Below are 24,368 nucleotides of genomic sequence, written 5' to 3' on the forward strand. Positions count from 1 at the left end.
TTTTGCAATGGCAGCAGCGGCTGCCAGTCGGGAGACCAGCCCCCGCCCCCGCCGAACCGCCGCCGAACCGCCACCGGGACCCGCTGCCGGGGGGGACATTCGCTGAAGTTAAGTCCCATCCCGGGGGGGCAGGGGGCCAGCGGAGAATTTCCCCAACACTTTCGGTGGGCCGAAGGCGTCGGCCCTTGGCCTCCCAAAGATTCGTGGAGAAATTCTCCGCCAACCCTAGATATAACGCCAGAAGATGAGCCCCTCAGGTCGGAAGGTGTCCAATATACTACTGGGGAAGAGCAGAGGGAATTTCCAAGTAGTGCCAGAAAGAGTGAAGTGGCTGGGCCAAAGCCGAAAGACACTCAGCTGTGGATGTGTCTGGTGGTGAAAAGAAAATCCGATGCTGTAAAGAACAATATTGTTTAGGAACCTGGAATGTCAGATCAACGAATCAAGGTAAGCTGGAGGTGGTCAAACATGAGATGGCAAGACTGAACATCGACATCTTGGGAATCAGCCAACTAAAATGGACAAGCATGGGCGAATTTAATTCAGGTGACCATCATATCTACTACTGTGGGCAAGAATCCCTTAGAAGAAATGGAGTAGCACTCATAGTCAATAAAAGGGTGGGAAAACCAGTACTGGGGTACAATCTCAAAAATGATAGAATGATCTCAGTACGAATCCAAGGCAAACCATTCAACATCACAGTAATTCAAGTCTATGCCCCAACCACTGATGCCGAAAAAGCTGAGGTTGATCGGTTCTATGAAGACCTACAACACCTTCTAGAACTCACACCAATAAAAGATGTCCTCTTCATCATAGGGGATTGGAATGCTAAAGTAGGAAGTCAAGAAATCACCGGGATAACAGGCAAGCATGGCCTTGGTGTACAAAATGAGGCAGGACAAAGGCTAATAGAGTTTTGCCAAGAGAACATGCTGATCATAGCAAACACTCTTTTCCAACAGCACAAGAGGCGACTCTACACATGGACATCACCAGATGGTCAATATCGAAATCAGATTGATTATGTCCTTTGCAGCCAAAGATGGAGAAGCTCTATACAGTCAGTAAAAACAAGACCTGGAGCTGACTGTGGCTCAGATCATGAGCTTTTTATTGCAAAATTTCGGCTTAAATTGAAGAATGTAGGGAAAACCACTAAACCATTCAGGTATGACCTAAATCATAGGAATAGTTTTAAGGGATTAGACCTGATAGACAGAGTGCCTGAGGAACTATGGACAGAGTTCCGTAACATTGTTCAGGAGGCAGCAACTAAATCCAGCCCAAAGAAAAAGAAATGCAAGAAAGCAAAATGGCTGTCTGATGAGGCTTTACAAGTAGCTGAGGAAAGAAGGGAAGCAAAAAGCAAGGGAGAAAGGGGAAGATATACCCAACTGAATGCAGAGTTCCAGAGAATAGTAAGGGGAGACAAGAAGGCCTTCTTAAATGAACAATGCAAAGAAATTGAAGAAAACAATAGAATGGGAAAGACTAGAGATGTCTTCAAGATAATTGGAGATATCAAGGGAATGTTTTGTGCAAAGACAGGCATGATCAAGGACAAAGAAGGCAGGGACCTAACAGAAGCAGATGAGATGAAGAAGAGGTGGCAAGAATACACAGAAGAACTATACAGGAAAGATCTGAATGTCCCTGATAGCCATGATAGTGGGGTGACTGAACTTGAGCCAGACATCCTAGAGAGTGAAGTCAAGTGGGCCTTAGCAAGCATTACGAACAACAAAGCTAGCGGAGATGACAGTATTCCAGCTGAGCTATTTAAGATCCTAAAAGATGATGCTGTGAAAGTGCTGCACTCAATATGCCAACAATTTTGGAACACTCAGCAATGGCCACAAGACTGGAAAATGTCAGTTTACATTCCAATTCCAAAGAAAGGCAATGGCAAAGAGTGTTCAAACTACCGTACAATTGCGCTCATTTCACATGCCAGCAAGGTGATGTTCAAAATACTACAAGCTAGGCTTCAGCAGTATGAGAACCGAGAAGTACCAGAAGTACAAGCTGGGTTCCGAAGAGGCAGAGGAACTAGAGATCAAATCGCCAACGTTCGCTGGATCATGGAGAAAGCAAGAGAATTCCAGAAAAATGTTTATTTCTGCTTCATTGACTACACTAAAGCCTTTGATTGTGTGGATCACAACAAACTGTGGCAAATCCATAAAGAGATGGGAGTACCAGACCACCTTAACTGTCTCCTGAGAAACCTGTACGAGGGTCAAGAAGCAACAGTAAGAACCAGACATGGAACAACCGATTGGTTCAAAATTGGGAAAGGAGTATGACAAGGCTGCATATTGTCACCCTGCTTATTTAACTTATATGCAGAGTACATCATGAGAAATGCCAGGTTGGATGAATCACAGGTCGGAATTAAGATTGCCGGCAGAATTATCAACAACCTCCGATACGCAGACAATACCATCCTAATGGCAGAAAGCAAAGAGGATCTAAAGGGCCTCTTGTTGAGGGTGAAAGTGTAGCGTGCAAAAGCTGGTTTGAAACTCAACATTAAAAAAACTAAGATCATGGCATCTGGCCCCATCACTTCCTGGAATATAGAAGTGGGAGAAATGGAAGCAGTCACAGATTTTACTTTCTTCTTGGGCTCCAAGATCACCACAGATGGTGACTGTAGCCATGAAATTAAAAGACGCTTGCTCCTTGGGAGGAAAGCTATGGCAAACCTAGACAGCATAGTGAGAAGCAGAGACATCACTTTGCCGTCAAAGGTCAGTATAATCAAAGCTATGGTTTTCCCAGTAGCAACATATGGCTGTGAGAGCTAGACTATAAGGAAGGCTGAGCGCCGAAGAATCAATGCTTTCAAACTGTGGTGCTGGAGAAGACTCTTACGAGTCCCCTGGACTGCAAGGAGGTCAAATCAGTCCATCCTAAAGGAAATCAACCCTGAGTGCTCATTGGAAGGACAGATACTGAAGCTGAAGCTCAAATATTTTGGCCACCTAATGCAAAGAGAAAACTCCCTGGAAAAGACCCTGATGCTGGGGAAGATTGAAGGCAAAAGGAGAAGAGGACAGCAGAGGATGAGATGGCTGGATAGCATCACCAATGCAATGAATATGAACTGGAGCACACTCTGGAAGAGAGCGCAGGACAGGAAGGCCTGGCGTGCTATGGTCCATGGGGTCGTGAAGAGTCGGACATGACTGAACAACTGAACAACAACGACTTAAGTTAGTTTGGGTTTGGGGGCCAATATTTCTATTAAGTTATAGTGTTTCTTTCTAAAGTTGCATCTATACATATAAATTAGCGTATGAAAATTTGTGTCTCTCTTTTGTCCTCTTTTTGGTGATGAAAGCCCCTTTTTTTTTTTTGCTGATGGCTAAATGACGACCATGTGGTGTAAGGAAGGGATGGGTGAGCATTTCTTGTCAGGTCCATATTAATAAGAATTTCTGAAAATTGGCACTGGTCTCCATATTCGGGATAAAAAGAACATGAAGTTTAAAAAAAAAATGTGGGAGAAACTGAAATGGACAGACTTATCCATCCAGGCTCAGGGCTCTGAGTGCTTGCTCTTTAAATGTATGGGATGGAATTCCTTTGTATTCAACCGTATTAGTGCTGAATTGGGGTTGCCACATCTTTTTTTCTGGCAGGCTCCTCATCTTTAACTGCTTCATTGTGGGTAGGTATAACATCGTGCTTTCCATGGTGGGAATTGCTGAACCTACTGAATTTGGCTGGTGCAGAGATGGGTGAGATTTTTGTTTTAGTTCTTTGGGATAAGAATTTACTAAAATTCATAAAGTTCATTTTGGGAAGAGAAAACTTGAGGTTTTTTTTTAATGTAGGAAAAAGCAAAACTGACTAATTTGCCTATCCCTGGTATAAAGCCTGCAATTTTCAAGGCTCCAGTTGGTGTGGGTCATGTTGACATGGCTACTGGTCATGTTGGCTATATGTAGGGGTGGACGAAAGTCCCTTACCTTTCGCCGAAGCTTGTTCGCGGTGGGGGGGAGGCGCTTCGCTGCTCCCCCCGCGAAGTTCAGGCCAGGGGGGAGGCTTCCCGCCTCATCCCGGCTGAAATTCATGCCGGGGGGGAGGCTTCCCACCTTGCCCCGGCCGAAATTCAGGCTGGGGAGGAGGCTTCCCGCCTCACCCAGCCGCGAACTCGAAAGTTAAAAAAAAAAAAAACGCCCCCGTGATAGGCTACGTGACGATTAACGTAGCCTATCACGGCTAGATCTGCAAAGTCAGCCGTGATAGGCTACGTTAATCATCACGTAGCCTAACACGGGTGACTTAAAAAAAAAAGCGCGTACGCTAATGGCGGCCCCCATAAGGAACTGCCATTCTCGTTCCTTATTTGGTCCCCATAGTCTACATAAATCTTTACGTAGACTACAGTGACCAAATAAGGAACGGGTATGGCGGCTCCCTATGGGAGCCGCCATTAGCCATACGTGCTTTTTTTTTTTTTTACTTTAAAAAATAATACTTTACTTTATATATACTTTAAAAAAAAAAAAAGCGCGTACGGCTAATGGCGGCCCCCATACGGAGCCGCCATTCCCGTTCCTTATTTGGTCGCTGTAGTCTACGTAAAGATTATGTAGACTACGGCAAAAATAAGGGCAATGCTATTTGCGTTGCCCTTATTTTTGCAGTAGTCTACGTAAAGATTTACGTAGACTACAGGGACCAAATAAGGAACGCGAATGGCGGCTCCCTATGGGGGCCGCCATTTGCGTACACGCTTTTTTTTTTTTTAAGTCACCCGTGATAGGCTACGTGACGATTTACGTAGCCTATCATGGCTGGCTTTGGAGATCTAGCCATGATAGGCTACGTTAATCGTCACGTAGCCTATCACGGGGGCATTTTTTTTTTAACTTTTAATTTCGCGGCCGGGCGAGGCGAGGTGCCTCCTCCCCAGCCTGAATTTCGGCCGGGCGAGGCGGGAAGCCTCCTCCCCTGGCCTGAACTTTGGAGGGAGAGCAGCGAAGTACCTCCCCCCCACCGCGAAAAGCTGTGAGACCAGGTAAGTGGGTTTCGTGCACCCCTACTTGTGCCCCCCTTCTATTAGGGCAGCCTTCCCAACCTGTTGCCCTCTCGCTGTTTTGGATGACAACCCCCATCATTCATTGCTCATGCTGGCTGGTCCTGATGGGAGTTGAATCCAAAACATCTGGAGGGCATCAGGTTGAGGAAGTCTGTATTAGGGCCTAAGAGTGCTAAAAGTACCATTGTGCCAAGGAGGTGTATATCTGTCTTTCCTTAAAGCAGGGGTGGGCAGAAGGTAGATCTCCAGATGTTTGGGACTTCAACCCCCAGAAGCCCTGCCAGGATGACCGATGGCCAGGCATGCTGGGCATCCCAGACTTCTGGAGATCTGCGTTCTGCCCAGCCCTGCCTTAAAGTATACAAGGACAAGGCAAGCGAAGCAATCTTTTGTGTATATAGATTAGTCTGCTTGTAAAATGCCATTCTGTGTTAGCTATTTTGACAGAAGAAAATTAGTAACTTAACTGTAACATGGTTTGCTGACTTGTCATCTGTGTATCACATACTTAATTCAATTCCTGCCTTCCAGGCATTTTTAGTGTTAGCCCTTTGATCTCTCCTGCTCTTTTCTTATAGCAAGGTAATAATTCACTTTGATTGTAGGCTGTATTTTTTTTCCCCCATTACAAGGTTTAATGTGCTGGGGATTTGAGTTTTAATGGACATGTTATTGGCGCCTAGGACACTGCAAGACAACCCAGTCCCCACTAGCTGTAAACACAGAGGTAACATAAACCCTGACATTAGGGCCCTCGTAGCCTAAGCATCCATTTACCAGAGTGTATAATTGCAGTCGCTAATGTGGATTAGATTATAACTATGACTCCAGCATGCCCTGAAAGAGGGGAGTTTGTGCTGTTTGCCACACACATTCTAATCACACTGATACATATTGAGACAGAAACAAAGGGATTCTGTCTATAGCTGGGGCCAGCATTCTCAGAAAATAAGATTGTCTTATACGTTTTATGTCCTTTTTCAAGCTCCTCCTGAACTGTTGGAGAATTTCACTCCCCCTGCCCCACTGTCCCCTGGATAATATGCAGTTAAATGGCCTCACCAGTTCTGCTGTCCCCAAATAGGGTGATGAATTTGGGGTGCAATGGTAGATTTAGGGAGCAATCCTATGGGGATAGGTGGACGCCTCCAAACTTGGAGGCGACTGCCTATCCAATGCAGGGTGGGCAGAGCATGGAGGGGATCTTCGCATCCACAATCCGGCCACCCTGCATTTGTGGCTAGACAGCCAATTTCAGCTATCTTGCCACAGCACTTCAGAGCAGGGGAGGCAGCACAATGATGCATAGGAAACATTGTACCAGCCCTTCCGTGGTCTCCTCCCCGCTCTGGGAACACCCCCTTTCCTTCTGCTCTGCCCTGCTCAAACAAGCCCGGAGCCAGGGACAATCCATGCCACCTACGAGGCAGTGGGGGAGGGGGAAGGGAGGAGGTTTCGGGGAACTGAACTCGGAGCGTGGTCTCCGAGGTCAGTTCCTGAAAACCAACTAATGCTACAGCCATCCAGTTGCTGTCTAGTGCTTGTAGGATTGTGCCCTTAGTTTGAATATTGCTGAGTATTATTTTCATATGGTCTCGGCCCTTACTACTTCCAGTTCTCCTCTCTCCAGCTCCCCTTTATCCACTCCTTCATTCCATCCGCCTGTATGAACGACCTCACAATATGGTTTCATTCATTAACAGAGTCAAACATTTCTCAGAAGAGCATTGCTGGGAGAAGGGCTGGAGAGAAGGCCAGCAATCGGTGTGGGAGTTTGGCAGCAGGGGGTCAGGGCAACTATGGGGGCTGCAGTTAAGGCCTTAGGGAGTTGCACGCAGCCTGTGGACCACAGGTTGTGCACCCCTGCTTTAAAAAGAATCTTGATTTGAATGAAATTGGCAATGGCAGTCATAAATAATAGAAATGAAGCTACCTGCTGTCCTGCTCTTCGGCCATTTGAGTTCTAATCATGAAAGCTAATGACATATTTTATAGTTTTAAATGTTTTCCTAAAGGTTAATTTCCATATAAAAATGGGCAGTCTACCAAGTCTCGCATGATAGTCTCTCAGATAAACCTCGCTGGTGTGATCTGACAAGGCAGTTCTGATCATCATTGTTGTCATGTACCTGTTCAGCAGGCAACTCCTTCTTTTTCAGAGAAGCTTCAGAGAGCTTCGGCTATTGGGCGGTATTATAGAAATGAAATGAATGAAATGAATGAAGAATGAATGAATAAATAAATAAATTCTTAACATCTCCACTGCAGTTCCCCAGTACCTACATATTCTCCCATTTAAGAGCAAGAGTTAAGCTGGGAAATTCACATTCAACACTTGAACTGTTGGCACCTTTTGAACATGTGCAAAAATTGTAAATCAATTTTTCATGTATTGTTTCAGCTCTGGTTCATTTGCCTCTCCCCACTCAGGTATGTTCTCTGTACATGTGATGGGACACATGCAGCCTTACAATATGTAGAATGTCTGATGTGACTGTCACATCGGTAGATGCATCCCTATGCATAGATAACTGCCCCTCTCTTCTTCGTTTTTCATCCGACAGGCTGCATATATGAAGTGTGTCTAACATCACAATGCAGCTTGCAGATATAGGTTGGTTCACATTGTCAGGCTAGTGCTGTGGGTGGTTGTGCTTAAATCTAGACCTGGAGGGTGCGTTCTTCAGCTGAGACTCTCTGAAATCACTCACTGGAGCTGGAATGCTGAAGGTACTATTATGTTGACCAGGCAAGGATAGAAGACTATGCTTCTATTATTTATACTAGGCTTGGCCAATCCAGAGGGTTCATACTGCCTTCCAACTGCAGCAGCTAATATAGCATGCCTCTCTTCCCTTCTGTGCCTGAGTGGCTCTCTGAGGCCTGAATGCTTAGCCCCAGGAAGCTCTCTAGATGTGAGCATGCAGAGATGTGTCATGTGTAATTCCAGTCTCAATCCATGAAGTTTCTAACTCAAAACCCGAGTTCCTTGCACACAACCTAGAAAACACGTGAAACCACACACCATATTAAAACACACACACAAAGAAGAATTTATCTTTTCCTGCAAACCTAAAATTTATTTCAAAAGATTTGATCTTCCTGTTTTTGCACCTCACCTGATTTATGCTGTCTTCAATTATATATTACATATTTATTTGTTTATTATGCTGGGCGAAATTTTCATTGAGGGCTCTTCTATAGTGGCAGATCATCATTGCTTCAGGGCTATTCACCAAGAAGCCACCCACCTAATAAGTGACTTGTTAGAAAAGAAACACAGATGTTAGAGATGGCGTGGAAATTACAATATTAGATTTACTTCCCTGATGGTATGCCAGTCAGCCCCAGGCAGGAAAAATAGCAGGCATTATAATACTACATTTCAGCCTAGAGAAAATGCCAAGGGGAATTAATTAGTCCACCATTGACTGAGGTGCATGGGTGTTCCAGTTAGATAACATGTTAGCAATTTTATAAGCCCACCAGATAAAGGTTAATAAAGCTGCTGGACTGCAGTGACTTGCTTTATGGTTTGGAGGTGTGGGACACTGTTTTTCTGTACTCCAGAATTAATACACAGAAAATGAATGATTTCTATTAGTGGCAACTGCCTAAGGCTTTCAGAACTGGGGAGATTTTAAAAAAGCAAAAAGCAAAGCATGCTATTTCTTTCCAGGCGTGTGATTTCCCATCTTCCATTCTTTCACACAGCAAGCATTTCAGGAAAACAACTGAACAAAAACAACATGCTATGTTAAGAGTTCATGCCCTTCCCTTTCCTAGAAGAACCAGGGACGCTGAACTGAAAGGAACAGAACCAGGAAAGTATGCTCATCCTTACTAAAAGGAAGGCACTCAAACTACAGCTTCCCAAGATGTTAAACTATGGGAGGGATCATATGGGAGAAGGCACACAGAGCCGAGGGAATATCTCTTAGATGTGATTTGTAATGCTATAGGTATTGGTTACCAATGCATCAATACTTCTAAATTTTTATTATAATTATTATAATTACCAAAGTTAAACCAGCGGCATATGAAGTGCAATAGTATAATCATTACAAAGAAAGAAAACAGTAGGAGAGCAATCCTAGGGCCCCTAGAAAGCAGCTAAAGGCCCATAGAATGCAAGAGATCTCCCACTCTGAAGTGAGAGAGAGAGTTCCCACCTTGGATGAGAAGATCTGATGGGATCTCTCTCTCTCTCTCTTTCTCTCTCTCTCTCTCTCTCACACACACACACCTACCTACCTCTCAACTGCCACAGAAAGCTGTGTGGTAGCCCCCTTTCCCAGGTTTACGGCAATGACCTGGCAAAGGGAGGAAATGGGAGTGTAAGGGCAGAGAGGGGAGAGGCCATGGATCTGCTGGATCCAGTGGTCGATCAGCCCCTGTCCCTTCCCCCGGGAGAAAGAGCAGGTTAGATGGACTAAGAGGCTTGTCTAATGATATTTGTTGCAAAGGAGGATGAAAAGGCAAAAATAGCCCCCATCATTCCTCTTGCCCTCCCAGCAACAACTTGGCAGCCGTTGGACAGATGAAGGGCTCTGACATCAGTTTCCTCTGTCATTTTGGCTTCTAGCCCATAGGATTGCTCTTGTAAATATAAAAATATATAAACAAGTAAAGTTGAGAAACAGGTGGGGAAGGACACAAACAGGGAAAATGTACATATTTTATAACAGAAGGAAAAATATGGCTTCACCTTATTTTTTTTTTAAAAAAATTAAAAATGTATAAACAAAGACCATCTCTCAGTCTCAACAAATATGTCAACTTGATATTATCTTCTCACCAAATAGGGTAGTTTTGTCAATGAGGCAGTGTCCCATATTTGTTGGAACCGTTCTGAGGTATCTGTAGGATTTCCCAATAGTCTGTTATGGGACTGCCACTTAAGAATTAGTTCTAAGAGTACAATAAGTGGGAAAGAATAAAAAGATCAGCCGAGGAGCCACTGCGGCATCAGAAACTCTGCTGGCAGTGGCACAAGGAGGGAGATGGGGAGCAACTTCTCAATGTCCCCCACCTCAGTGGCTCTCCTGTTTCCCCTGCCCCTTTGTAGGGATGTATGAAAGTGACTTACCTGTTCGCAGATTATGTTTATGGTGGGGGGGAGGCATTCCATCCCTCCCCCCGAAATCCTTGACAGGGCGGAGGCACTAGGTTCCTCCCCCTGGAATCCTCGAACAGCCGGCTGTGCTCTGCGGCATCTCCGCAGAGCAGCCGGCCAGGCCCAGCCAGGCCAGAGCTGTCCGCAGCCGGATTTCCGGCCGCGGAGGGCTCTGGGTAAAAAAACACAAAAAACTGCGTACGTAAATGGTGGCTATGGCCGCCGCCATTTTCTTTCCTTCTTTTTGACCATCTTAATCTACGTAAATATTTACGTAGACTATGACAGCGAAAATAAAGGGGAATGCAAATAGCATAGCGGGCACTATTTGCGTCCCTTTTTGATTCCCCATTTTAGCCTACGTAAATCTTTACGTAGGCTAAAACAGCAAATCAAAAGGGGACACAAATAGCGCCCACTACGCTATTTGCATTCCTCTTTATTTTCGCCGTCATAGTCTACGTAAATATTTACGTAGACTAAGACGGCCAAAAAGAAGGAACGCAAATGGCGGCGGCCATAGCCGCCGCCATTTGCGTACGTAGGTTTGTTTTGTTTTTTAAACCCACCCAGCCATGATAGGCTACGTAAAGATTTACATAGCCTATCATGTCTTTTTTTTTTTAAGCCCACCCAGCCATGATAGGCTATGTAAAGATTTATGTAGCCTATCACATCTTTTTTTTTTTTTTTACCAAGACTGGAAATGGCAGTAGCAGCAGCTGGTCGGAAGACCAGCCGCCGCAGCCGCTGCCACTGGAGCCACCGCCGCCCAGAAGATCTACCCCAGGTAAGTCTCGTCCCGGGGGGATCCGCGGGGGGGGAGGGGGGTGGCAGGCCGTTCCGCCACAGATTTCAGGGGGCCGAATGCACTGGCATTCGGCCTCACCGAGATCCGTGGTGGAATTCTCTGACATCCCTGCCCCTTTGTCATGCTCCTCAGAGGAAGAGCTGGAGCACCAGAATCCATCAGATCTGTCTCAGATCTTTCTCCACCAGGGCTTGTGGATGGGAAAGAAGAGCATGAGGTGGCATAGATATTGGACTCTTGTCTCCACCATGGGCACCTTTAATATTTCATTGATTGGAAGGTTTACTGGCCAAAGGAGCATTCTTGGGACGATGCCAGGACTCTCCACCATTGTGGAGGGTGGGGGAACATGCAGGGGGGATAGTGTCATGCCCCCGCTGGAAGACTCTTCATAGGAGGAGGAGCTGGAGCACCAAGAACCACTTGCTACCAGCAATGCCCAAGGTCTGCCAGTAGACCAGGAGGAGTCCAGGCCCTCATGGATTATTACCATGGGGGCATGCATCACCTGTAGAGGACAGGGACTCTGCCTCAGAGTTGGAGGTAGAGAAACCCCCAAGCCCTCAGAAGACTGAGGGCTTGGGGCTTTCGCTTCCTGAAAAGGCAAGAACACAGAAGGAGTGCTAGGCTGAATCAGAGGCCTCCTTGTGAGAAATGGTCTACTTGCACACAGGAGGCTTGTTCACAAGGAAGACCTTCTCAGCTTTACTAATAGCTCACAGCTGAGGTTTGGGTGCTTCTGACAACCTCTGCATAAAAAAAAAACCAGCATCATAAGGCAAAGGGACTTGCTGAAAACAGTGTTAATCAGCCCTCCCTAAATCTAGCTTGTCTTGACTGATTCCTGGCATAAGTACTTCTAGACTGAACTCAGACTCTCCTTCTGCCTCCCCCTTGTCTGCTGTGTTGTCTTGGAACCTTGTTGCCTGCAACCTGGTCTGATGAGACCTTGCCTTTGTGTGATCCCTCTTTGTGGTGACTGCATTAGAACCCTTGGATCTGTCCACATGAAACTGCTAGGCTCAGACTTGGGAAATGTGACACCCTTCCCGCTGAAATCAATAACAGAGAAAATACTTGCATAGGTATGGAGCCCTATGTGTATAGGATTGCATCCTAATACTTTTTATTAAAAAAATACTCTCTTCACAAGCGGTTTCATGTTATAGGCAACACCCTAAGATGGTAAACAGTTGGAGTCAGTATAAGACCCCAGTGCAAATATCTGTTTAGTGTGTGTGTGCGCGAGTGCATGTAAATCTCTTTATCATTTCAGGCTGTTTCTTCCTAGAGTGTAAATATAGTTGCAAATACACTCAAATGCTGGCCATAAGATCTTTCCTAGTCTAGAATAATAGGCAAAATAAAATAAAATAAAATAATACAGTCCCAAACAAATAATTTCTCTGGCAGAACAATATTTTCTGCTTGGTTTCAGTTTTTCCTTATGAATATAAATAATATAATATTAGCCTGTTATCAAAACCTTCAAATTCCATCTTTATTCATTAAAATATGAGAAGAAAAGTAGTATTTTATGCTTCATTTCTATGGCAAATAGTATCCATTAGAATGTTTGGGGGCAGGCAAAGCACACAATTAATTCAAACTCAACTCTTGACATATCTTAATACAAAATTATCCTTATGGGTGATACATTGTACACAGCTCAGCATAAAGTCAGCGTGGAAACCTCCTAGAAACTGAGAGGCTTTTGCAGGGAAAGCAGGGTAATTATGAAAACATGAACACTTCAGCTGCATCTAGACATTATGGGAGTCACCTGGCTTCTCCCAAAAGCAACAGTCCCATGTCTTCTTGTCTCATCTCTTTAATGTCATGCTACCACATGATGGGCAGTATCCATCTGAGTCATTCCACTGGCACAAATGATGCTGTGCTAGTGGAAACAAGGTTCCAAACTATGCATGAGAGGATAATCCAAGTAAAGGTACATTTGCATGAATGCAGGTGTGCATTACGCTTGTGCAACCTGTTGCATGACTGTAATGTGCAACCGCTTGTGCAATGGAAACATTTGGCAGAGTTGTGCTAGCACTATTTGAGTTTGTAGAATGGTACCATTGGATATTACCCTGTGCTTGTCCCAGTCCCACCCCACTTCATTGGCTGCTATTTGCAGGCATGGTGAAACTCACAGTGCAGTGATGTCATGTCATACACATTTTGTGGTTCTAGGAATTACTGATGGGGAGGAAGAGACTCAGGGGTGCATTTCTGGTGATTCAGCAAAATAACAACTACAGGCAGTGATGCGTAGTGGTTATAGTGTCAGACTAGGACTGTGAAGATCCAAGTTTATTTATGTGTTTATCTGAAGCACTGTTTTTACTGCCCTTTATCAAATTCAGATTGTAGAGAGGTGTACAATTAATCATTAACACCAATACAGTAACCTAATAAGAGGTGGCAAATAAAACTACAAAAATGATGCAGAAGGGATTGACACTCTATAGACAGAGGACTCTAATCTCAGATCCCTCCATCTATCCTATGCTCCACTGGCCAGAGACAGGCAGAGCAGAAGGAGAGGCAGAGGCTTTTACAGTGTCCAGTTCCTCCATTTTGTGTTTTACATAACAACAACAACAAATCCAAAAGCAACAAAAAAAGGAGACCCAACTAGCTCACTTATTCATCTGGTGGTAGGACTAGGAGATGGGGAGGCTTATGGATGTGGCATATTCACATCTTCTCTGTTCCCTCCCCTTTCTGCCCACTGGTATTTTACCTTTTAACCCTTCCTGATCTCTTACAAGTGCTTTCCACTATGGCTGAACACAGTGGTGCGAGGAAATCCTCACTTGGATTTGCTTTCTGAGGTCTTAGCTGTGTCTACAGCAGGGCTAAGCAACAGGTTGCCTGTGTGCACCAATGTGCCCTCTGACACCTTACTTCGTGCCCGCCAAGGTGCCCTACTCTTCCCGCTATTTTTAATTAACAATGTTTCTTACTGGCAGCTGGGGAAAGTTACTGGCAAAGTGAGGTCCTCTAGCCACTGCCATCTTCATTTCCCAAGAATGCCTCTGGGCCTCAAATGGCACTCAGAGACATTCTTAGGAAATGAAGATGACAGGCAACTGTAAGCCAATACTTACAGTGCCTCCAGCCATCAAGAAAAAGAAGTGGAAGAAAGAAAAGAAAAAGGGACTGTTGTCACTTCTATCTGGCAAGTTGCTTCAAACTGGTAAGTCTATGGCCTCGGAAGGGGAAACCCACTATGTCCTATGGTCCTTAAGATGCTCTCGCAGGGAGCATAGCATTGACTCAAGTGATTAGTTCAAGGAACTTAGGGCACAATCCTATGGCCACTAGACAGCAGCTAGACAGGAATAGGATTTTTCAGTTTTGGGGAACTGACCTCGGGCCCATGGTCTGAGGTCGGTTTCCAGAAAATTTCCTCCCCGTCCCCACCCCACCCCACCTCGTAAGAGGTGCAGTTCATCCCGGGCTCCATGCTCATAAGAAAAAAGGGGGCACCCCTGGGGGTGGGGAGGGATGGGACAGCATCATTATGATGTTTCCTATGGACCACCCGGTCACACCCGCCCCTGCTCCCCCCACTCTGAAGCAATGCAGCTACAGACAAAATCACCCATATAGCTGCTAATGCAGGGTGGCTGGAGCGCAGAGGAGAAAATCACCTCTGCACTCCACCTGGGACCTGGCCTGCATTGGATAGGCAGTTGCCTTCAAGTTCAGAGGCAGCCACCCATGCCAATAAGATTGCACCCTTAACTCCTCTATTTTTAATTCAAACACAGCATAGTATATCCATATTGGATTGGTAATAAAGAAGGTACTTCTAGCCAATCCTTGGACAACTTAAAATAAAGCTGGTTAATAATGAGTGTGAATCATTTCAGGTTTTTTTCTCTGGCAAAGCATATAATGAATGTTCTTGAATCCTGTCAGGTTGATGAGTTGTGTTTAGGTCATGTTGTAACTCTGAACATTCACAAAAGCATCTAATTTAGAAATGCATCTCCAATCCCCCCCCCCCCCCGCTTCTCTAGCTTAGGTCACCGATCTCACGAATCCTGAACTGGAGAGCACCCCCCATGTGTCTTGATGCAGATGTAACTACTCTTGACAGGAACTTGTGCTTTTTTGATCTGCTTTAGGGGTGTGGTCCTCCTGTGTCTGTGCGACCCACCCATACTAGTATGGTCTGCTCACAATCTACTTAATAAAGGCTTTTAGTGTCAGAAGACCCCCAGCCTGCTGTGTTCCTTGGGAAGGTCTGAAAACGTTCCTCCTCAATAGTCTGCCAGGGGTGGACAGCACATGCAGCCCATGGGCCTTTTTTTACTGCCCTCCACTGCACCACCACTGCTGCTGAATTTGCTCTGCACTTTTTTAAAAGCAAAACTGTGTTCCCAGAAGCATGCATCCCAGGAGCCTGATTTTGCTTTAAAAGAATGTGTGCGCTCTCCATGTGCCTTGTTTTACAGCAAAAACACTGGGGGGGGGGCGCCTTTCAGTGGTAAATTTGGCAGTGGAATGGGAGGGGCAAAGATGTGGTCCCTGGTGGGTTCTGAGCCAAGGGAATTGCCCCCATTACACCCAGAAGGTGCCTGCCCTTGTCCTAGGGAATCGTTATCTTATTCTGTAAGTTAAAATAATCAAAATTCCTGTTTTAGAGATGGAGAAATAAGGCTGAGAAATATAGTAACTTACCAATGCTACCAAGCTGGTTGGGCTACCTACCCAGGGAGATCTGGGGTCATGCGTGCCCCCCCCTTCAAGTCAAGATTGATATCCAGGGGACAATACTGGTTCTCCGATAGTGATATACCCTATATTTCTTGCCTGTGAAATAATTTGTTTGCTAGCCCCGTACTGTTTGGGGCTTATTAACAACCAGCAGAGTGTGTTGCTGAATAGTTCAAGTTTGATGGTACATATTGAATAGCCAACTCAAATACCAATTGCCCACCAATCAGTTTAAAAACCACAGAAACCCACTCAACAGCCATACTTTTTTTCGCAGTCATGATGTGCAAGAAATCCCGTACCGGTTTCACAGGATGCCCAGGCGTGATAGCTTTTCATATGTTTCAGGTTGAAAGCTAAGTCATTCATTACTAGACTGAGCAATTTACTCCAGTTTTATCACTGCAAAGAAATTGGTCGTTAGAGCACAGTCAGCAGGGAGCTTTTTTTTTTTTTTTTAAAGCTCATTTATGCTACTAAACTTCCTAATAATAGTGTTTCTGATGAGTTATGCAAAATGATAAATAAATGGTTATTTCTAATAAGTAAATTCTACTTGGGGCTATTAGCAGCAGGAATACAAAATCTGTATTAATGAAGGGCTCTGCCATGGACTGATTACAGGTGATTGCAATGCATTAGATGTTTTCCCCCAATACCGATATTCATAGAATCATCTGAAAACTAACAAAATGCTTTTTAAATATAAAAAAGAATTGCTAGTTACACTGTCTATGCATTGCACTTTCAACATTAGGTTCAGATTCCGTGACATCAGAGAAACAGTGTTTCGCCATTTTGTTTCTGCATTAATCTGCATTTTTAAAAAGTTGGTGTGCAATTTTGCATTGAAATATGTATATAAATACATATTTTTAAACGTTCTCTCAAAATACTCATTTTGGTACATTTTTTTTCTTTTAGCTGAGACTCAAAACCTGCAAGAAGTGCAAAAGTATATTTGGTGGGCAAAAGCTGGTGGATAACTAATTCCCAGTCAATATATTAGTTCAGAAAGTGCTAGGGATGTCAGAGAATTCTGCCACGGATCTCGGTGAGGCTGAATGCCAGTGCATTCGGCCCCCCGAAAGCCATGGCAGAATGGCCTGCCATCACCACCCCCGCCCACGCGGATCCCCCCCGGGACAAGACTTACCTGGGCCGGATGTTCCGGACGGCAGTGGCTCCAGCGGCAGCTTTGGCAGCGTCAGCAGCAGCGGCTGGTCTTCCAACCGGCTGCCACCACCGCCATTTGCAGTCTGGTCACTTCTGTTTTTTTCTTTTTACATAGATGTGATAGGCTACATAAAGACTTGCGTAGCCTATCATGTCTGGGTTAAAAAAAAAAAAAGTACACAAATGGCGGCAGCTACGGCCGCTGACATTTGCGTTCCTTATTTTTGGCCGTCTTAGTCTACGTAAATATTTATGTAGACTAAGACAGTGAAAATAAAGGGGAACACAAATAGCACCTGCTATGCTATTTGCGTTCCCCCTTATTTTTGCCGTCTTAGTCTACGTAAACATTTACGTAGACTAAGACGGCCAAAAATAAGGAACGCAAGTGTTCCAATGTTCCAAATGTACCATTTGGGTACGCATTTGTTGTTTTTTTTAACCCAGACATGATAGGCTACGTACGTCTTTATGTAGCCTATCACGGCTGAATACAGGGACACAAATGGTGGCAGCTACGGCAGCCGCCATTTGCGTCCCTGCTAGCCAGCAGCCGGATGTCCGGCTGCTGGTGAAGCCGGCTGGTGGCTCCGCAGAATCTCCGCAGAGCGGAGCTGGCCGTCGAGGATTCCTGGGGGGAGGGATTGAGTGCCTCTCCCTCCAGCGGATGCCCCGACCAGAACAGGTAAGTGATTCGTACATCCCTAGAAAGTGTGGATTAGGTCAGTTCACATTGGAATTCACAAAGAACTAATTCCTGAAGCACCTCAATTTTGGCTGATTCTCCTTTCCCCAGCAGCCACCTGCCATATCCTGCATTGTTCAAGAGGGCATCCACTGGGGAGGACTGGGGGCGGGTGGGCAAGGTGGTACAGGAAGCAGGGGACATGAAACATTCCTTCTTTGAACTTACTTAGTATAGCTCCAACTTCCTCTAATTTTTTTCTAAGTTCACTTTTACATGTGTTACGTTATATGTTCTCTCTATATAGGGCAGCGGTCTTCAACCTTTGGGGGTTGATTGGCAAAATGGAATTTTGAAAAATTGTTGTAGACCTGCTCACAGAATGGCTGCTCTGGGGGTTGCCCATTCATAAAATGGCTGCCATGGTGGGCATGGCTGCTCACAAAAACACGCATTTCCCAGATGGCAAACTGATAAGACTAAGAGAAAAGTAATGTGTCCAAGAACCTAAGTACAAGGCAGAGGTGGGAGTCTGAGCTCCATAGCACAAAACCACTCTTTTGAACCCAAATAAACATGGTGCTGGAGGGTGGCTCTTCACTTTGCACTGTCCCAACCTCCCAGTTAAACAAAGTAATTAAAAGTAGGGATGCATGAAAGTCACTTACCTGGTCTCGCAGCTTGCTTCGCGGTGGGGGGGAGGCGCTTCGCTGCTCCCCCCGAAGTTCAGGCCGGGGGGGGAGGCTTCCCTCCTTGCCCGGCCGAAATTCAGGCCGGGGAGAAGTGCCCTGTCTCCCCGGCCGCGAACTTCAAAAGAAAAAACAAAACAAAAAACGCCCCTGTGATAAGCTACGTAACGATTAACGTAGCCTATCACGGCTAGATCTGCAAAGTCAGCCCTGATAGGCTACGTTAATCGTCATGTAGCCTATCACGGGTGACTTTGAAAAAAAAAAAAAGCACGTACGCAAATGGCGGCCCCCATAGGGAGCCACCATTTGCGTTCCTTATTTAGTCCCTGTAGTCTACATAAAGATTTACATAGACTACGGCAAAAATAAGGGCAATGCTATTTGCGTTGTCCTTATTTTCACCGTAGTCTACGTAAATCTTTACGTAGACTAAAGTGACCAAATAAGGAATGCGAATGGCGGCTCCCTATGGGGGCCGCCATTAGCCATACGTGCTTTTTTTTTTTTTTAAGTCACCCGTGATAGGCTACATGACGATTAACGTAGCCTATCACGGCTGACTTTGCAAATCTAGCCGTGATAGACTACGTTAATCGTTATGTAGCCTATCACAGGGGCGTTTTTCTTTTTTTTTACTTTTCTTGTAATGGCGGAGGTGGCAGCCGGTCGAAAGACCGGCTGCCGCCCCCGCCCCTGACGAAGACCTGCCGAACCGCTGCCGGGACCCGCCGCCGGGAGGGACATTCGTGAAAGGTAAGTCCCATCCTGGGGGGGGGCGGGGGGGCGGAGAATTTCTCCCAGAGCAACCTTCGGAGGACTGAATGCGTTGGCGCTCGGCCCCTTGAAGTTTCGGGGAGAAATTCTCCCCCATCCCTAATTAAAGGACTCTTAAGAAATAAAATAAAAATCAGGACTGACAGGGAGCCTGGCGACTGCCAAGTGACATGTATACAGTCATTTTCATGCCAATAAGCACAGTGATGGAGACCCCAGATATAGAAGGTAGGTTGAACTAGAAGCTGGCAGAGCTATACTTCAGTAACCCAGATATCTTCCTTTTAATACACAAGAAACCTGCTGTTCTTTAACTCGGTAGCTGATAGCACTTATTAATTCATGGGGTTATTTTAGCTTGGAATTAGCCCAATAGTAAAGCTGGAGTAATGAGATATCCATTCAACTTACTTAGGAAGCAATCTTATGGCTGTTAGACAGAGGCTAGACAGCCATAGGATACGTTGGTTTCCGGGAACCTCCTCCCCCCCATGCTGCCTCTCAGGCAGCTCGGAAAGGCCCTGCACTCCACGCTCAGAAGAGGAGTATGGAGCAGTGAAAACAGGGCATTCTGGGTGTGGCAGGAAAGGCAGAAATGCTGGTACGACACATCCTATGTGTCGTCCAGCAGCTCCTTCCCCCACTCTGTCTTCCTGCAGCTAGACAGCCGAAATCGACTGTCTAGTCACAAATGCAGGGTGGCTGAAGCACGGAGGGGATCATCCCTCCGTGCTTCTCCTGCCCTGCATTGGACAAGTGGTCACCTCCAAGTTCGGAGGCAGCCACCTATCCCCATAGGACTGTGCTGTTAGTGACCCATGGGGTGCCATTGTAAGGAGAGGGGTAAGTACTCTCTCAAGGCCCCAGGGATGTCATAGTCATCAAGAAGAGTTGAGGTTTAGCTTCTTTTTTGAAAAAAATAAAACCCAATGGCACGTTTAAAAAGCAAACTTTTAAAATGTTTTCCAGTTCTACCAGTCAAAATCAAATTTTGCCAAACTGCAAAATTGCACTGGCATTCGGCCTCACTGAGATCTGTGGCGGAATTCTCTGACATCCCTACATCTAGGGATGTCAGATAATTTCGCCATGAATCTCGGGGAGGCCGAATGCCAGCGCATTCAGCCCCCCGAAATCGGTGGCAAAACGGTCTGCCTCCACCCCCAGAACAGGACTTACCTTGGGCGAATCTCCTTGGCGGTGGAGGCTCCAGCGGTGGTTCGGCGGCGGTTCAGCAGCTGTGGCAGCTGGTCTTCCGACCGGCTGCCGCCGCTGTCATTTCCAAGTTTAAAAAAGAAGAAAAAAACATGGTAGGCTACGTAAAGATTTACGTAGCCTATCACGGCTAGTTTTTTTTAAAATACCATGATAGGCTACGTAAATGTTTACATAGCCTATCATGGCTGAGTTAAAAAAAAAAAAACCCGTGCGTACGCAAATGTCATTTGCGTTCCTTATTTTGGCACATCTAGTCTATGTAAACATTTACATAGACTACGGCAAAAATAAGGGGAATGCAGATAGCGTAGCATCTACGCTATTTGCGTTCCCCTTATTTTCGCCATAGTCTACGTAAATGTTTACGTAGACTAGACATGCCAAAATAAGGAATGCAAATGGCAACGCCCATGGGCACCGCCATTTGCGTACGTGCGGTTTTTTGTTGTTGTTTTTTAACTCAGCCATGATAGGCTATGTAAACATTTACGTAGCCTATCACGGCTGACTGCAGGGACGCAAATGGCGGCGGCTATGGCCACCGCCATTTGCAGACCGGGCCGGCCAGGATTCGCAGCGGGAGGGACAGGGCGCGTCCCCCCCGGCCAGAATTTCGGGGGGGGAGGGATGGGGCGCCTCCCCTCCGGCCAGAATTTCAGGGGGGAGGGACAGGATGCCTCCCCCCCTCCAGAATTTCAGGGGGAGGGACAGAGTGCCTCCCCCCCCACCACGAATCAAATTTCATAAAAGGTAAGTGACTTTCGTACATCCCTAAGTTTTGCTCTGCTGTTGCTGAATGGTGGGAAATTCAGGATGGACAAAAGGAATTGTTTCACATTGTGCATAACTAAACTATGGAATTCACTGCCTCAAGTTGTGGTGATGTTCAATGAGGATATTAGAGAAATTCATGGTGGATAAAGATATTAATGGCTACTAGCCAGGATACATTTAAGCCCACTTAAATTAATGGCTGCAGTGTCTTCCCAAAAGAATGTTTCTATTTTAAAAACATCCATTTTTGGCTAGAGCAGAATACTTACAATGATGTTCATATCTATTAAAGAGACAGCCAAGACTGGAAATGAGGGCTGAGCCAAAGGTTCTCCAGGTTCAATTTTTGCTTCAAAAGAATCAGTTTTATGGATCCATCTACTCTCCTGTCTTTGCTGCAAAAAGTCTAGCTCTGCCCCATAGTCATAGGCTAGAATCCAAAACAACAATGCAGTAATGGAAGTTTGGACCTGTTTTCCCTCAAAACCTCTACCACCTTGCAATACTACATAGCAAACAACTGTTAAAACTGTGGGGAGTTTTCAAAACAGTCTGTAATATAGCAGGGAGAATTACCCATTCAACTAAAAAGATAAATGGGTTTCTGGAAGCTATTAGGCACACCTGAACAGGTCCTGAAGGAGTTCTTTGGATTCCTGCTGCAGTATTTAGCATAGGTGATGGTGATTCCGTAATAGTTGGATGCTCTCCCTCATCTGCAAAGTGTGAAAATGTGGTTTCTATAGCTTTGGCTAGTGTTAACTAGTGAGCACACTGGCATAAATGTGTTAGCCAGAGGTGCCATCAGGACTGAGGTGGCCCTGGGAAAGCTTCATCTCCCTTCCCAGCTAGGGGTGTCAGAGGAATCCATCTGGGGGGTGAAGTTTGCTTACCCGGCATGCAGATTTGGGGGGTAAGGGTTCTTCTAAAAATTGCCATTTATGTAAATACCTACAATTTGCACAAAATTAAGCATATTATGGCCACAATTTGCACAAATTATTCAAGTTATGCCCAAAATGTGTGTAAATTGTGCAAATTGCAGCTCCAATTTGTGCAAATGACAATTTTAAGGAAGAAAAACAGCTGTGAAAGTTCCCGGATTTCTGGAAAAAGCCTGTGATTCAGCTTGCAAATGCAAGCTGAGCCAGGGGTGCTGGGGAAATCCAGTCAGCCAAAACTGAGCCAGATTTCCCTGCAATGGCCATCCTTACTCCCAGCCCTCTCCTTGTCCTTGCTTCCCTACCAGCCCTCCTTTTTTGTACCTTTCAGGCAGTTGTAGCAAAAGCAATGTCAGCTTGTCCGCCTCCTGCTTCAACTGCTCTGCTGCTGTCAGTGTCAAGCACCACAGTGGAGGCACCTTGCTGGCTGAGGCTGCAGCCCCGTAGTGCGCCATTTAAAATGAAATAATTTCCCTTTCCTAAACCTGTGTTTCAGTGAGCTGAACCACTCAGATGCTGCCTTTGGGGGTGCACAGCCAATGAGGGCACAGGAGTGGTGAGAAAACTTCCCCTTCACTGCTCTGGTTCCCTCATTGGCTGCGCCCCTGGAAAGGAAACATCTGATTGGTTCAGCTTGCTGCTGTTCAAACTTAGGAAAGGTGCATGTTTTAGTTTAAAATGGTGTGATGTGGGGCCACAGCTTCAACCAGCTAGCTACCTCCACTGCATTTCCCTTTGATGCAGTGTGACTTTCCCAGTTTATAGGGGTTCATTGGGCACTCAGACCTGGCCCCTATGGCCTGGTGCTAGTGGTGACACTGATGTGAGTTATTCCTTACTATAGTTCAATGTTTTCTTCTATAAGAAAAACATTTTCTATTAACAAGTTTTCCCTGTAAGCAGTTTTTTCCATTCCTCTCTCCAAGCTGTGCTTAAGTGTGCTTAGTGGAAGTAAGGGGAGAGAGATTCTGTCAGCCATCAGGGATTGGTTGTTCCCACCTGGCTTGACCTACCACCAGGAGCTGTCAAAAGGGAGCTGCTCCTACTTTTGGTGTGTGTGTGTGTGCGCTAGTGTTAGGGATGGCACGAGTGCCCAATCAGGTCCAGGAATCCAGAGGACACCTCCCTACCCACTGCCCTGAGCTGTGCCTGCTGAGTCCCCTGTATATCAGCCATTCAAAGCACCATTTTGCAGAAGAGTAAATGTGTGCATATCTGGTCCCACCATTTTTTTCTGCAAAATGGCGGGTGTGGGAATCTCTGGACAGGCCCGGGGTGAGTATGGGCAGCTTGACGAGTGGGGGGGGGTCAGGTGTGGGTCTGGCAGGCACCCAGAGAACCTGGACGCTGGGGTGTCCGTCCATGATCCCCAGTATGTGTGTACACACACACACACACACACACACACGTATACTTCTGCTGTGCTCCAGCAGACTATACCCTGAAGAGGACATCTGCCCAAGGAGAGACGTTTTCCATCTGGCCTCTCCCAGGGTGCTGCTGCCTAGAGATAGCCAGGTTGGAGTTGGAGTTGCCATGATGATGGGGGGGGGGGTCTTTGTTCAGGATATGGGATCCTAATGAGGAGGGTCTCTTTCTGTTGCTTTAGGGTGGACTGACTGAAGTGGCTTGTTATTTTCTTTTAATGTTCCTCTTTTTTGGCTGTGAGTGTGATGTGGGTGAGGTATCATACTGTTAGGTCACTTGAGAAGAATAGTTTAGGGCACAATCCTATCAAGATAGGCAGCCACCTCCCAACTCAGAGGCGACCACCTATCCTAAGCAAGGCAGGAGAGGCACCGGGGGGGGATTGTTCCCTCCCTGCCTCTCCTGCTCTGCTATTTTGCTCTAGACAGCCATTTGTGGCTGTCCAGCTGTGGGGGGGGGGTGACCGGGAGAGGAGGCTGCATGTATGACACATAGGATGTGTCATACATGCAGCCCTGGTCTCCCTGCCCCGGATGTGCCCCCCCCCCCGGAACGCCCCTTTTCAGCCGCTCCACACTCCTCTTGCGATGTCGGTTCCCGGAAAAGAGCATATCCTATGGCCCCCTAGACAGTTTCTAGTGATCATAGGATTGCTCCCTCCATGAATTTCTTAATGTGAGTATAATGTTGATATTGGTACTGGATATTGTTAAGTCACCTCTTGGCACGCCTTCTGCTTATTTAAACATCTCATCTGTTTTAAATGAACAGTAACTGAGTTAATGCTGTATCGTAATGTATTATAAATATGGTTACTGTGTTTCTTTCTTCTGCTTGAACTGCAATACGTTGTGGAAAATGTGGTGTTCAAAGACTATGACTAAGTAAGTTCCACTGATTCAAGGTGTTGGTTTTGACCTTTAAAACCGTATATGGTTCCGGCCCAGCCTATCTTAA

At 45.9% G+C, this 24,368-nt stretch overlaps 1 long non-coding RNA gene across 1 annotated transcript in view; it reads left to right on the plus strand.

The window, feature by feature from the left end:
- The window catches only part of LOC146347386 (uncharacterized), a 164,167-nt gene that overhangs the window by 22,598 nt on the left and 117,201 nt on the right, over positions 1-24,368 (plus strand). The window lies entirely within an intron of this gene.

Source organism: Heloderma suspectum, chromosome 4 (assembly GCF_057233095.1).
Source record: "Heloderma suspectum isolate Gila_16-S chromosome 4, 16-S_ref, whole genome shotgun sequence".
NCBI classification, from domain to species: Eukaryota; Metazoa; Chordata; class Lepidosauria; order Squamata; family Helodermatidae; genus Heloderma; species Heloderma suspectum.